We start from the raw sequence: 15,610 nt of genomic DNA on the forward strand, positions 1-15,610 counted from the left end.
ATTTTTGAGTAATGGATTGGCTTCATATAAGATTAAAAAAATTGTCTTGCTTATCGCCAAGTTACATGAGTTATGGCTAAGTGAATTTTCATAAAATTTTAAATCCTAAATTTCCAGTTTCTAGAATCTAAATTAAAACATAGGCTGTATATCATATATGATTAATTTGTTGTGTTGGCATACCTTAATTATGTGAACTTAATTATATCAACTTATGTTATCTTTAGGACAGCTGAAATCAAGATATCAGGAGAGGCCCACATGGCACTAGTAAGAGGGATAGGCCTGACCAAAACACATAGCAGATAGAGGAAATAGGTGGCTTCAGTATGAATCCTACATCAAGAATACCAGGAGCAAATGCTTGAAACAGTGGATTTTGATTTGGAATCCGGCTGCTTTCTCACGGGAACGAGCTAGCACCACTAGGGTTATTTATTCGATCGTGATTCTGTAGAACAATGCCAGGAGGCCAGTTGATTTATAATAAATACTGGAAAAATGTCCAAGGCTTTTTGGTAGCTGAGCTTTCATTATTTTTGTTATTTTGCTTTCATGATTGCTATCATTAAATAGGAACTTTGAAATAATTATATGTATTCCAGCGAGACCTATTTTGTATAAACCATTGAGAGAATGTTTGACCATATTAAAAAAAAAAATAATGTAACCATGTAAAAGTTTCTAAATAGAGAGGAATCAATACAAGAAATTTTCTTTAAGCTTGAACATTTGTGTACTAATGAAAGTTCAAAGTCTAAAGTAGTGAGAAAATTTTTCTCTTGTTTCGTAAGAGCCTCTGTTGCCTATATTTTATAATATAGCCAACAGCTTTTGGTTTAAATCCTATCAATTTGATCTTTGTTTTGTTCTAAAAATATATATGATATTATCTGTAAGTAATAAAGGTCTAAGAATAAAATACAACTATTTTGTTGGACTACCACTACCTTAAAAATTAAAAGGAAGAACAATGGTTTTGTAGGCTTTCCAATAAATGTTATTTTTTAAAGGTTAGAATTTAAAGCTGGGTCTTATTTGAAGATGTTTTTCTATAATCTAAAACTACCAGGGTTTTAAATCTCTAAAAAGGAAATAATTTAATTCTATGATGAATTATTTTATATGTGATCACTGTTTTAAAAAGCAACTGTAGTCACTGTTCATAATATAAATAGGCATATGTATAGATATGAGAATATAAAATTCCCTCAGGATATATTATACATAACAACATCTAAGTCTCCTGGAAACTGAAGAGTCTACCAGTGAAACTGAGGAATTCCCTGGCAGTAAGAATATCAAGCAGGTCTCTAATAATAAAATAAATTTACTTAAAATCCATGTTGTTTTCATTGATGATCTTGTCACTTATATATGACCATAAGCTCATATCCTTGAATTCATCTTTTCTAATGTACTACTATACCACACCCTTTCTTAGTCTCCCTATTTTATCTTTAAATCTTTTAAAAATCATGTTTGGATTATTTTGCCTCTTGTCTTTTTTTAAAGTATTTTGTAAGTATTTAAAATTTTATAATATTTTAAAAGTATTTTTGGTAACTTTTCCCTAATAATTTCATGAATATATCTAAATCTTCCAAAAGATTTTTTTGACTTTGAATTATGTAATTCTTTTATATCTGGCACAATGTTTTATGCAATATTAAGAAGCTATCAGGGCTGCAGATGACTGTCTACAACCTTGCTTATTGGCATTCCCACTTTCAGGGATGAATTCATTTGTTCATTTTAAATATTTCAAGTATTTTTCTTATACATGGACCTAAACATGACAACTTTTTCATAAAACTAGTTGTTCAAATACAGACTTCTCTCTTTTGCCATTAGAAGGTTTTTTGCTCCTTTAGTAAGGTAAAAAAGATTTTACCTCTTCCTTTAATATCTTGTGTCATTAACTCCAGAAAGCATCTGGGGTAGAAGGAGATAAAGCAGTTTTCTTGTGATCCATTCCTGTCCCCCACAAATAAGGACCCAGTCCTGAGTAAAGAAAAAAGGCAGGTGACATGGTTTATGGCAACTGAAGCTCTGGGCAAATTTTGCCCATGTTTGCCCATTTATTTGCTAGAAGAAAAGTGTCTGTGAAGCAATGGGCTTAGCGATGACGTCCCTGATGTAGAGTTGCTTTTGATAAGCCTAAAGTTATGGATATATACTAAGAAGTCCAAGAAAAATATTACACAACTCTGTAGAGTATCAAATGAAGATGTTTCATAGTCCAAATACTCATAATTCTGTATGTTAACATGCCGGCCTCATTTAAAACTTATCTAATATTCTGGGCCAGAAATCAAAGGATAGTTGTAACAAGGAAGGACTTGGAGATGCACATAGCATATCAGAGACATTTTTCTGCTTTGCCTGAACTTTTTAATTGTTTATATGCTTAAGATCATAAGTAAGGCTTGATGTTTTATAAAATCTCAGATTTTGTATGAGTCTGACTGAACAGTTAAATTATTTGTGTTAGCTTAGCTGGTGTGATAAGCCAGGCTTTCTTTCAGATTCATGGAAAAGAATGGCTAAGGCAGTTTTGGGCAAGAAGAAGGAAGAGATGAAAAAATATGGTGAAAAACTGATGCTTTGGTAACTGCTTCATCTGCAGTGGAGAGGAAAATAATGCACATTACAAAGGAAAATCTTGCCAATGAAATTCGGAGGAAATAAATTTAGAACTCAAGGGACTGGCTAGGTGGATTGACAGAGAGTGACATGCAGCAGAAAAGATAGCAAATTTCTTTCGTTGGTTCTTACTGGTAGCCCTGTGGGTAAAAAATAAAGACCCTTTGATAAGAAGCAGATAACAATAGGAAAATCTTTAATATTGAATTTTCTTGATACTGGAAAGTTCCTTTGTGTCTGTGTGGCTTTGTGGTGTGATGTCCTGTTCATTTACATAATAACACCAGTAAATCCATTGTTTGTAAAACCATACAACCGATTGCAGGCTAAGATCATGTGACTAAAACTACCAGGAGTAATCTGTTAAAAAACTTAGACTTTTTATGAAGAAATACTAGACAAAGTCTGATGAATTACTTTTAGTATGGATTTCTCAATTAATGATCAAGGAGTGTACTGGGTTGCATACTGTCTCCCCAATTTCATGTCCACCCATAACCTATGAATGTGATCTTATTTGGCAATAGATTTATATATAATGAAGTTAATGGAGACCAAATTGGATTAGGGTGGGCTGTAATCCAATGATGACTATCCCTATAAGGAAAGGGAGCTTTGTACACAGGCACATAGGAGGGTAGGTCATGTGAAGATGGAGACAGAGCCTGTAATGATGAATCAGTAAACTAAGGGCATCAAGGATTGCTGGCAAATGCCAGAAGCTAGGAAGAGGCAGGCAAGGGAGGATCTTCCCCAAGAGTCTTCAGAGACAGTATGACCTCACCAGCACCTTACTTTAAGTCTTCTAACTTCCATAGTAGCAAGGAAATCTTTTTTGTTATTTTAAGCCACATAGTTTGGAAATGTGTTATGGCAGCTCCAGGAAACTAACACAGGGTCTATGTTGCTAATTTTCAGTTCCACTAAAAGGAAGGAATCTTTTGTCTTGACAACTGATCCCCACATGGTTGTAAATAACTGCAAGCAGATGAATCTGGTTGTTGTTACTGTTAATTTGCTGCTGTGCATAATGGCAAGGGGTGACAGAATCCCCCATGAGAGGAGTGTCATTCCCACTGACTCCCCCACCTTTAAACGGAATAATCCCAAGCAGTTGGAATGTGACCAGTGCTTGTGACCTTAACTTCCTTTATCATGACCAAAAAGACATACTTAAATGCCACTGATACAGATTGTTAGATGTGTCATCTGGAGTGCTTCCTAATCTTCACAGCTTTTTGTAGTCTAATTCTTAGTAAATCAAGAGAATATTCAGGTGGAAGTAATGACTATCAACCTCAGTTACCTGTGTAGGGTGTAGGATGGATAAAATATCCAGGTCACATTAAGGAAAGGGTTCCAGGTCACATAAAGAAAAAGGAGATGAAGGGGAGACATACAAATATGTATGAAAAGGAAATGATAACTTGCTTAACTGAAGGAGTCTTTATAGATGACTTTTGAAGAATAATGCCTACACTCTTATGACTTTAAACACTGTGACAATTTCATTATATTCTAGTCTAGATAAATTACAATCTGACTATGAGAACTGTGATTTAGAATGAAAAGTACTTGGATGAGGGGGGCTGAATTTTATCCTCATATAAAGTCCTAGAATCTGAAAATGTTGTTTAAGAGTCTGAGATCAGCTTGAACAACCTATAATAAAAGATCTTAGGCCTCTGCAATGCTTTGGGTATAGTGGTGTGGGGTCCGGTATACAAAATTGGTTAGGATTGCCATATGAGGGTGCTCAGTAATAGCAATGATTCTCTACTGGGAGCATTTTGGCAGTTCAGAACCATTCCTTTGACATTGTCTAGAGATATGTCACAACAAAATAGTTGCTACTGAAAACTACTGGGTAGAGGTCAGAGATGCTGGTAAGCATTCTCCAGTGCACAGAATGGCCTACCCATTCCCAGCAAAGAATATCCAGCCCAAAATATTATTAGTGTTGAGGTTGAGAAACCTTTATATTTAGTAATCCCTATGAGGAATATGGATGTTGCTCTTAAAGACTTCCACATGACACTGGGGGAGTAGGAAACACATGATGGAGGTATTCAAGGTAAAGGTGATGTTATAATTCGAATTAGAAAGTTTTGGGGCACCTGGGCGGCTCAGTGGACTGAGCTTCTTAGTTGGCTCAGGCCATGATATCAGTTTGTGTGTTCAAAGCCCTGCGTTGGGTTCTATACTGACACCTCAGAGCCTGGAGCCTGCTTTTGATTCTGTCTCCCTCTCTCTGCTCCTCCTCCACTTGTGCTTTCTCTCTCTCTCTCTCTTTCTCTCTCCCTCAAAAATAAATAAATAAACAACAAAGAAGGGAAAGTTTGGCCAGATAGATCATCCCCTCGTTATGTTACCTTTTAAGTGAGTAATTTGGATGCCTATTACACCTGATGAAAAAGGTTGTCTCCTCCCTTTCCTGTCACAGGTGTTACTGGTTAAGCTCATCCTTCAGTCAGTTTTCCCTTAGCCTCACCTATTAATGTAGGACAAAAAGACCAGAGAACCAAGTGAGATGTGCCTGTTTCTCCCTGCATCTCTGAAATTGCTAGTAAAGTTTGATAGTGTAGAAGGTTCTGATTTGTGTGAGTATGACTTGATATATATTCCTTTGTATTAGCTCAGCAGCCATCATTGCTTATTCTGTAGTGGTACCAACAATCATCAACATGAAGTTAGTTCTTCATCACTGACCTATTAAGATTAAAATAAGTTACCATTAGACATGGGATGGGAATACAGGCTTACCCTCCTAAGAAGAATTGTGAACACTTAAAAGCAAATATTTTATTGTATGTTAATTTACAGGAAGCATTGGGGGAAAATATATGCTTTTTAATAGAAAACAGCTTATATCTGATACTTATACAACATCTTAATTATTTAGGACACATTCTTTTTTGTCTGTTTTATTACCAAAAAAGCTACAAAACCTCCATTTAAGATAGTAGATCTGCCTTATAGTTTGTATATGTTATTTTATATGAGATTTTACTGTGATTTTGTGTTTCCATTCTTGCTTTTTACTAGATGAAGGTGGGATAGGGATAGATGAAGGGGATCATTATGGATGTCTTACCACACTTTAATGACTTTTAGGTATTGCCTTCAAGCAATCTTACAAGTGAGTTGAATAGAGGGTATTAATTATTTTGTATTAAGAGAGAAGGAAATTTATTTTGTAAGGTGGTAAACAATGCCTATATTTACCCATTTTAAAACACTGTGTAAAGTAAAATAATGAAGAGTGAAATAAAAGTTATGTTTGCATGGGATTTTTGCAAAATTGTCTAAACCAGATTTTTTTTTCAGTAATTACTTCTGGCACATAATTTTAATGATATTTAAAATTTCTATTATGAATAACTGAGATTTAATTAAATACAATCTAATTAGTACTTATAAGTATAACTTTGATTTACACATTCGGAAGACAGTTTTAATTTAAAGTCCTGAATTCCCTTTATAGATGTTTGATTTGAATTTAGATTAAGGTGATCACATTTTTGAACTGTTCTTATTTGGCAAGTTTTTAAAAGTAATAGTTAACTAGTGATAATCATTTAGATTTTCTAAGCTGTTTATGCATATGGCAATAATCAGCTTTTAAAAACATAAAAATTATGACTTAAAAAGTTTAAAAATATCCCATGGAGGTGATAAACTTTAGTGTTGTGAAGATATCAAGTTTTAATTGTATCAATGTTTAGGACAAATTTCAGGACTTTTTGTTTTATACATAAGATTATATAAGCTATTAGTTGTATATTATTATTTTTTAGCTGATGGGGAAAAACTGTTAATATTTTATTATTGCTTTACATTAAAAAATGCTTTTCTTTGGGGGGGATTGCAGGTAAAACATATCTTTCAAAGACAGCTTAAAATACAAACAGTTATTTGTAAAAGACTTTGCATTTCAAGTCAAAGAATAAATGATTATAAGTGAATCTTCAATTATCTTGTTATTTTATGCTTATCCTGACCAGTGACTAGTTTGAACTAAGTATTTGCTTATAACTTGGCTGGATTATGGGTTGAAAATCAAAATTCCTTGGGACAATTTTTGTAACACGCATTAAACAGGAAACAATATTTTTGAGATCCACAAAACCGCATAATTTCTGCTGTTTGGGGAGAAATTTCTACTCTCCTGATTTATCATACTACTTTATTTTGATCGAAATCTAAAAATGCTGTGTTTCAAAAGATGAAGCAGTGAAAATAAAACAATTCAAATGGCAATTAGCCTCAGAGAAAGAAAGATGAAAAAAAAAGAGGGAGATTGTAGAAAGATGAAAAGTATATGTTTTTCTTCTAATGATGGTAGCAGACAGTACCCAGTACAAGTCGATTGTAAATACTTACTCTATAGACCCTACAACTGCTAGTTTTTCTCTATTTACTCTTGCAGATTCTTTCTCTACCTTTTTCTGCTCTGCTCTGTACTCTGGGAAACTACTTGTTATAAATTGTACCTATTGAAATCCCTTTAACCCAGGTTCTGGTTGGATTAGTAACATGAGAGCTGATTGTGGGAAGAAAAAGAAAGATCAAAGTAATTCTTTCCTCTTTCCTTTCCCCTGACAAAGTGAGGTTTTAGCAGTGGCTGCTCCCTTTGAGGTTCTCATCATCTATAACTGTAGTCTTTACTGGTGGCTGGTAACTCCTACCCTGTCCACATTGAGGTATAAGAGCTTCTTACTCTTTCTAGCTCCTGGGTGCATCATCATGGCATATTGCACTGAATTCTGCCTAGACTTCTATAGACTGTTTTTCCCTTAAACTTGTTTCAACAACTTTAGTGTGCTGTTTCATGATGAGATTCTGAATCGCACAGCAACTGTAACTAAAGTAGTTTTTTAAAAATAGAATCTTTACTATGCAAGAATGAGAGTTCAGTTTCTGTGTGCCTTCTACATTTTTATGAAAACATGTAAATTCAGAAAATTTAACCCACCTAAAAACAGCTTCTCAGCTCCTTCTCAAACCTCTGTCAGGTTCAGCCTACCCATCTCTACCCCAACCTTCACCATGTGCATCAGGGTGACCCAGAAGTCCTAGGGTATCCACCTCTGGCCCCTAGGCCTTCAGCAGCCATTCATACACAAGTGTGCCTGGTGCCTGCATCACCTCCTCTGCCTTCACCTGAGTGGGCAGCTGCAGCAGCAGCAGCTTGCAAGATGGCCTGGTCCCCAACATGAATGTTGTTGGGGCTATGGCATGGCCAGGGGTATGGGGGGACGGGCATCACAGCTCTCTCAGAGAACAAAAGTCTGTTTAATTCCCTTAAGCTAATGGTGGACCCCAACATCCAGACTGTGCACACCCAGGAGAAGGAGTAGATCAAGACCCTCAACAACAAGTTTGTCTCCTTCATTGACAAAGTGTGGTACCTAGAGCAGCAGAACAACATTCTGGAGACAAAGTGGAGCCTTCTACGGTAACAGAAAACAGCTCAGAGCAACATGGGCAATGTGTACAAGAACTAAGTTGATAATCTTCCATGGCAGATGGACACACTTAGGAGAAGCTGAGGCTGGAGGTGCAGCTTGGCCATATGCAGGGGCTGGTGGAAGACTTTAGGAATCAATAGGAGGAGGAGATCACAGTGCATGTAGACATGGAGAATGAGTTTGTTCTCATCAAGAAGGATTTAGAGGAAGTTTACATGAACAAGTTGAAGCTGGTGTCCTGCCTGGAAGGGCTGTCTGATGAGATTGGCTTCTTTTTTTTTTTTTTGGTTTTGGTTTTAATTTTCTTTAGTGTTAATTTGAGAGAGAGAGAGAGAGAGAGACAGAGAGACAGAGAGAGAGAGAGAATGAGAGCAGGGAAGTGGTAGAGAGGGAGACACAGGATCCAAAGCAGGCTCCAGGCTCTGAGCCGACTGAACCACCAGGGGCCCCAAGATTACCTCCTTTTTTTTTTTTTGAGTAGTTTATTGTCAAGTTGGTTTCCATGTAACACCCAGTGCTCATATATGGTATGATAAAATGATCTGGTTTTCTTCTTCTGCATGTTGCTGTCCAGTTCTCCCAGCACCATCTGTTAAAGAAGCTGTCTTTTTTCCATTAGACACTCTTTCCCACTTTGTCAAAGATTACCTGGCAATTATTTGTGGACCTAATTATGAGTTCTCTATTCTATTCCATTGGTCTCTGTGTCTGTTTTTGTGCCAATATCATCCTGTCTTGATGTTGACAGCTTTGTAGTAGAAGCTAAAGTCTGGGATGGTGATGCCTCCCAATTTGGTTTTCTTTTTCAATATTACTTTGGCTATTCGGGGTCTTTTGTGGTTCCATAGAAATTTTAGGATAGTTTGTTCTAGTTTTGAGAAGAATGCTGGTGCAATTTTGATTGGGATTGCATTGAATGTGTTGATTGCTTTGGGTAGTAGTGACACTTAACAATATTTATTCTTCCGATCCATGAGCATGGAATGTTTTTCCATTTCTTTGTGTCGTCTTCAATTTCCTTCATAAGTTTTCTATAGTTTTCATTATACAGATCTCTTATATCTTTGGTTAGACTTATTCCTAGGTATTTTATGTTTTTTTGTGTAATTGTAAATGGGATCAGTTTCTTGATTTCTCTTTCTGTTGCTTCATTATTGGTGTATAAAAATGCGACCAATTTCTCTATATTGATTTTGTACCCTGCAACTTTGCTGAATTCATGGATCAATTCTAGTAGTCTTCTGGTGGAGTCTGTCGGGTTTTCTATGTAGAATAACATGTCATCTGTGAAAAGTGAAAGCTTGACTTCTTTGCCAACTCTGATGCCTTTTATTTCCTTTTGTTGTCTGATGGCTGCTGCTAGCACTTCCAGCACTATGTTGAACAATAGTAGTGAGAGTAGACATCCCTGTTGTGTTCCGGATTTCAGGGGGAAATCTCTCAGTTTTTCCACATTGAGGATTATGTTAGCTGAGGTCTTCTCATAGATGGCTTTTATAATGTTTAAGTAAGTTCCTTCTATACTGACTTTCTTGAGGGTCTTTATTAAGAAGGCGTGGTGTATTTTGTCAAATGCTTTTTCTTTATTGACAGGATCATATGGTTTTTATCTTTTCTTTTGTTAATGTGATGTATCACATTGATTTGTGAATATTGAACCAGCTCAGTAACCCAGAATGAGTCCCACTTGATCATGGTGGATAATTCTTTTTATGTACTGTTGTATTCGATTTGTAGTATCTTGTTGAGGATTTTTGCATCCGTATTCATCAAGGATATTGGCCTGTAGTTCTCTTTTTTTGCTGGGTCTCTGTCTGGCTTGGGAATCAAAGCGATGCTGACTTCGTAGAATGAGTCCAGAAGTTTTCCTTCGTTTTCGGTTTTTTTTTTTTGGAATCGCTTCAGAAAATGAGTATTAATTCTGATTTAAATGTCTGGTAGAATTCTCCAGGGAAGCCATCTGGCCCAGGGCTCTTATTTGTTGGGAGATTTTTGATCACTGATTCGATTTCTTCACTCGTTATGGGTCTGTTCAGATTTTCTATCTCTTCCCTTGTGAATTTTCGTAGTGAGGGTGTGTTTAGGAATTTGTCCATTTCTTCTAAGTTATCCATTTTGTTGGCATATCATTTTTCATAGTATCCCCTGATAATTGCTTGTATTTCTGAGGGGTTGGTTGTAATAGGTCTATTTTCATTCATGATTTTGTCTATTTGGGTGCTCTCTCTTTTCTTTTTGAGAAGCCTGGCTAGAAGCTTGTCAATTTTGTTAATTTTTTCAGAAAAACAACTCTTGGTTTCATTGATCTGTTCAACTTCTTCTTCTTCTTTTTTTTTTTTTTTGGAGTCTATATTGTTTATTTCTGCCCTGATTTTTATTGTTTCTCTTCTCCTACTGGGAATGCTCACCTACTAGAGTGCCCTTGTTGCTCTCCTTCTAGTTCCTTTAGGTGAGCTGTTAGATTTTCGACTTGCATTTTTTCTAATTTCTTGAAATAGGCCTGGAGTGCAATGTACTTTCCTCTTAGGACTGCCTTTGCCGCATCCCATAGAATTTGGATTGTTGTATTTTCATTTTCATTTGTCCATATATTATTAAATTTCTTCTCTAATTGCCTTATTGGCCCATTCGTTCTTTAGTAGGGTGTTCTTTAACCTCCATGTTTTTGGAGGTTTTCCAGACTTCTTCCTGTGATTGATTTCAGGTTTCATAGCATTGTGATCTGAAAGTGTGCATGGTATGACCTCATTTCTTTTATACTTATTGAGGGCTGCTTTATGTCCCAGTATGTGATCTGTCTTAGAGAATGTGCCATGCACACTTGCGAAGAAAGTGAATTCCATGGCCTCAGGATGTAGAGTTCTAAATATATCTGTCAAGTCCATCTGGTCCGATGTGTCATTCAAGTGCATTGTTTCTTTAGTGATTTTCTGTCTAGTTGATCTATCCATTGCTGTAAGTGGAGTATTAAAGTCCCCTGATATTAGCACATTCTTATTCATAAGATTGTTTCTGTTTGTGATTGTTTATGTATTTAGGTGCTTCTGTGTTCGGTACATAGACATTTATAATTGTTAGCTCTTCCTGATGGATAGACCCTGTAATTATTACTCTAATACCCTTCTTCATCCCTTGTTACAGTCTTTACTTTTAATTCCAGTTTGTCTGATATAAGTATAGCTACTCCAGCTTTCTTTTGACTTTCAGTAGCATGGTATATATTTCTCCATCCCCTTACTTTCACTCTGAAGGTGTCCTCAGGTCTAAGATGTGTTTCTTGTAGACAGCAAATAGATGGGTTTTGTTTTTTTATCCATTTTGCTGCCCTATGCCTTTTGATTGGAGCATTTAGTCCATTTACATTCAGTATTATTATTAAAAAATATGGGTTTAGAGTCACTGTGTTCTTTGTAGGAATCATGCTTGTGGTGGTGTCTCTGGTACCTTGCATTCTTTGCAACATATCCCTCATAGAGTCTCCCTCAGGATTTCTTGTAAGGCTGGTTTAGTGGCGAAGAATTCTTTCAATTTTTGTTTATTAGGGAAGACTTTTATCTCTCCTTCTGTTCTGAATGACAGGCTTGCTGGATAGAGGATTCTTGGCTGCATATCTTTTCTGTTCATCACATTGAAGATCTCCTGCCATTCCTTTCTGGCCTGCCAAGTTCAGTAGATAGGTCTGTTACCACTCTGATAGGTTTCCCTTTGTAGTTAGGGCCCTTTTATCCCTAGCTGCTTAAAGAATTGTCTCTTTGTCCGTATATTTTGCCAGTTTCACTATGAGATGTCGTGCAGAAGATCATTTCAAGTTACATCTGAGGGGAGTTCTCTGTGTCTCTTGGATTTCAGTGTCTGTTTCCTTCCCCAGATTGGGGAAGTTCTCTGCTATCATTTGTTCAAGGATTCCTTTAGCACCTTTCCCTCTCTCTTCCTCTTCTGAAATTCCTATTATAGGGATATTGCTTGGTTTGATTGTATTGCTCAGCTCTCGAACTCTCCTTTTGTGTTCCTGGATCAGTTGATCTCTCTTTTTCTCTTTTTCTATAATTGTGTCTTATAATTCCCCTTTCTCCTTTCTGCCTCTCAATCTGTGCTTTGGATGCCTCCATTTTATTATGCTTCTCATTTATAGCATTTTAAAATTCATCACAATTATTTTTAAGCACCATAGTCTTTGTAGCAATAGTTTCTCTGATGTCTTCCATGCTTTTTTCAAGCCCAGTGATCAATTTTATGACTATTGTTCTAAATTTTTGTTATGTTGCTTATATCTGTTTTGAGCAGTTTTTTATCTGTTATTTCTTCCTGGAATTTCTTTAGAGGAGTGTTCTTCCATTTCATCATTTTGGTTAGCTTTCTGTCTCTTGTTAGTTTTAAAAGCTTGTTATGCACTCTGCCCCTGCTAGTACTGCTGTATTAAAGAAGGCTCTTTGACTGTCCAGGGCCTGTCCATTCAGGAAGTGTTCTTTGAATGGTGTCTCTTGGTCTCTTTGTTGAGACTTTCGTTATTTTTTTTCCCTACCCGTAGTGGTATTTGGGATTCCCCACCATGTGTACTTTGGCTTGTTTCTTGAGGTAGCCCTGGAAAAGAAAACAGACAGAGAAACACACAGGGAACAAAGGCACACAAATGCACAGACAAACCCAACAAAGTCGCAAACCAAAAGAGAAAAAGAAAAAGAAAAAAGAAAACGGAAAAAAAGAAAAAAGAGGAAGGAGGAAAAACAAATAATAAAAGTAAAAATTAAAAAAAAAACTTAAAAAGAAGAAAAGAAAAGAAAAAGAAAAAAACCCCAAAAGACAAAGGACAGTCTAAAAGCATAAAACCAGAATTCCTAGGTAAAAATAAAGAGCCAGGTGTATGCAGTGCTTATGGAAGAGCATATACAAAGAGACAAATGACAAGGTGGGGAGGAAGCAAAATTGGAAGAGAAATGATCAGGCAGAGAGACTAAGAGGGTTAATTCAGAGAGAGAACGAGGAGAACATGGTAAGAGGTGAGGAGAAAGAAATGAAGATAATGTTACTCATAGAAACTATATAGTCTGATTACTGCGGAGAGAGAGAGAGAAATAGAGAGAGAAAGGTAGCGGTGGAGGTGTAGAATATACATCTAGAGAATGGATTAAATGTGACTGTTTAAGCAAACCAGTGACCAGAGTGCCCAGTCCAGCAGAGGGGAGGGATATGAATGATACGAGGGAAAATATATCTGAATAGAAAGAATTGATCTAAAATTAATCATGATAGTGCATCCATGTTGGTCTTGTCCCAGGCTCTGGTAAAAAAAAAAAAAAAAAAAAAAAAAAAAAAAAGGCAGCTCTTTTGGGAGGATGGGTGTAGTTTGGTGTAGGCAGGTCTTAGCCTCCACTGCCTCCTGTAGGCTGCTCCCCGAGGTCCAGCCTTGGTGTTTGTGGGGAGAAAAATGGAGGCACCCCAGTCTCCTCTCAAACCAAGCTTTGCAGCTCACTTTTTTGGGTCCAGTCTCCCTGTGCCACGGGTGTAGCCGAGGTGGGCCATGCTCTATGTCTCAAGCCAGGCCTCGTTTCCAGATCTTATTCCTCGCACCCCTTTGATACCGCCTGAAATATAAACCCACAGGCCAACTCCCTCCGAGCAATTTCAAGCCTCTCACCTCCCCACTGGGAATGGAGCTGAACCAGAAGACTTTTGGAGTGGCTTCAGGTGCGCCGCATCCCCTCCAGGTCGAGCTGGTGAGTAGAGGAGTGGTTTCTCCCAGCGTCGCCTGGGACCAGTGAGTCCCACTCAAAGTCAGCTGGACAGCTGGAAATCGGATCCCTCTGTGTCCCAAGCCGAGGTATTTCTCTTCTCCAGGGACAGAGACAGTTTCTTGAGCAGTTTCAGCTGCTCTTCCTTTTCCCCTTGACTCACCGTGTCTCCCCGCAAAGGGGGCTCGCTTCCCTCCCTCCGTGTCTCCGGTCCTGGCCCATTTTTATCTTCTCAGTTTGCACTCATGCTATAAAGTTTTCTCAGTGGACTCTCTCTCCATTTCCTCCCAAACCCCTGGATTCTGTAAGGGTTCCTATGGCTTCAGGTCTTTTCCGTTTGAGAGATGGGGGCAAGTGAAATGTACAGAGCTCCTTCCTTCTCCACCATCTTGCCTCCCACCCAAGATTGGCTTCTTAAGGCAGCTATATGAAGGGATCTATAATTTGCAGTCCCAGATCTCAGATATGTCCATGGTCCTGTCCATGTACAACATCTTCTCCCTGAACCTGGGTGGCATCGTCTCTGAGGTCAAGGCCCAGTATGAGGGCATTGCCAACTGCAATTGCCCTGAGGCTGAGTCTGTGTAGCAGATTAAGTAGGAGGAGATGAATATATTGGCTAGGAAGCAAGGGAATTACTTCTATAACAGAAGATGGAGATTTCCAAGGTGAAAGAGAACATCAGCCAACCCCAGGCTGAGATCAAGGGCTTCAAAGGCCAGAGGGCTTTGTAGTCCACCACAGCTAATGCTTAATGCAGGGAGCTGAACATTAAGGACAGCGAGGCCAAACTGACCAAGCTGGAGGCCACCCTGCTGTGAGCCAAGCAGGACATGGCATGGCAGCTGAGACAGCTTATGAACATCAAGCTGGCCTTGCATGTTGAGATCACCACCCACCACAAGCTCCTGGAGGTAATGAGAGCTGGTTGGATTAGGTATGCTGAATATGAGTATCCAAACTAAGACCACCAGTGGCTACTAAGGTGGGCCTGAGGCTTACTGGGCTAGGCTTACTGGGGGCTTATTGGAGCATCACAAGCCCTGGCCTCAAGTATGGCCTGAGCTTTTTCCAGTCTACCTTCAGCCTTGGTGAGGGATCCAGTTCCTTCAGCCCATAAGCTCCTCCATGGCAGTGGTTGTGAAGATTGCGACCTATAATGGGAAGCTTGTGTGCAAGTCATCTAATGTCCTCCTGTCCAAGTGAACAACCACTGTGGTCCCTCCCAGCCTCCTACTGCTGTGGCTACTATAGAGCCTTTGTGGGCAGGGGCTATACAGGGGAGCTGTGGGGAAGAGAAGACATACCTGAGGCTCAGCCTAGGTCCTCAGCCTACCCTTAGAGGGGAGTCTGCTGCACTGGGTACCCCCTCTTGCCAGTGCCCCCTACTAGAATCCAGTTCAAGTGTTTTTTTTTTTCCCAAATAAAGCCTCAGATGACTGTTAATCCCCAAAACAAAACAAAATTTTTAACAGAGAAATGTTTAACAAACATATATACAGATTTATGAATGTCCATAAACTTTATATACTTACGTAATCCAGATCAGGAAGCAGAGGATTGCCATATCTCCCTAAATCTCCTTTGTACTTCTAGTAACTAAGTGTTAAGTGTAAGCAATATTCTAAATTTTAGCTGCCTTAGAAACTTTTTAAACTTTATATATAAAGGGTATAAAGAGGTTCATCCAGCATGAACATTTAGTGTATAGTTTCTTTGCTCAACATGTTTTTGATATTAATTCATATGACATATAATTATAAT

General features: G+C 38.0%; 1 pseudogene; it reads left to right on the forward strand.

The window, feature by feature from the left end:
* The first annotated feature begins 7,695 nt into the window (after positions 1–7,695).
* Positions 7,696–15,052, forward strand: LOC144217831 (keratin, type II cytoskeletal 8-like; annotated as a pseudogene).
* The last annotated feature ends 558 nt before the right edge of the window (positions 15,053–15,610 follow it).

This window comes from Crocuta crocuta, unplaced genomic scaffold, assembly GCF_008692635.1.
Source record: "Crocuta crocuta isolate KB4526 unplaced genomic scaffold, BGI_CrCroc_1.0 scaffold249, whole genome shotgun sequence".
Classification (NCBI taxonomy): Eukaryota; Metazoa; Chordata; class Mammalia; order Carnivora; family Hyaenidae; genus Crocuta; species Crocuta crocuta.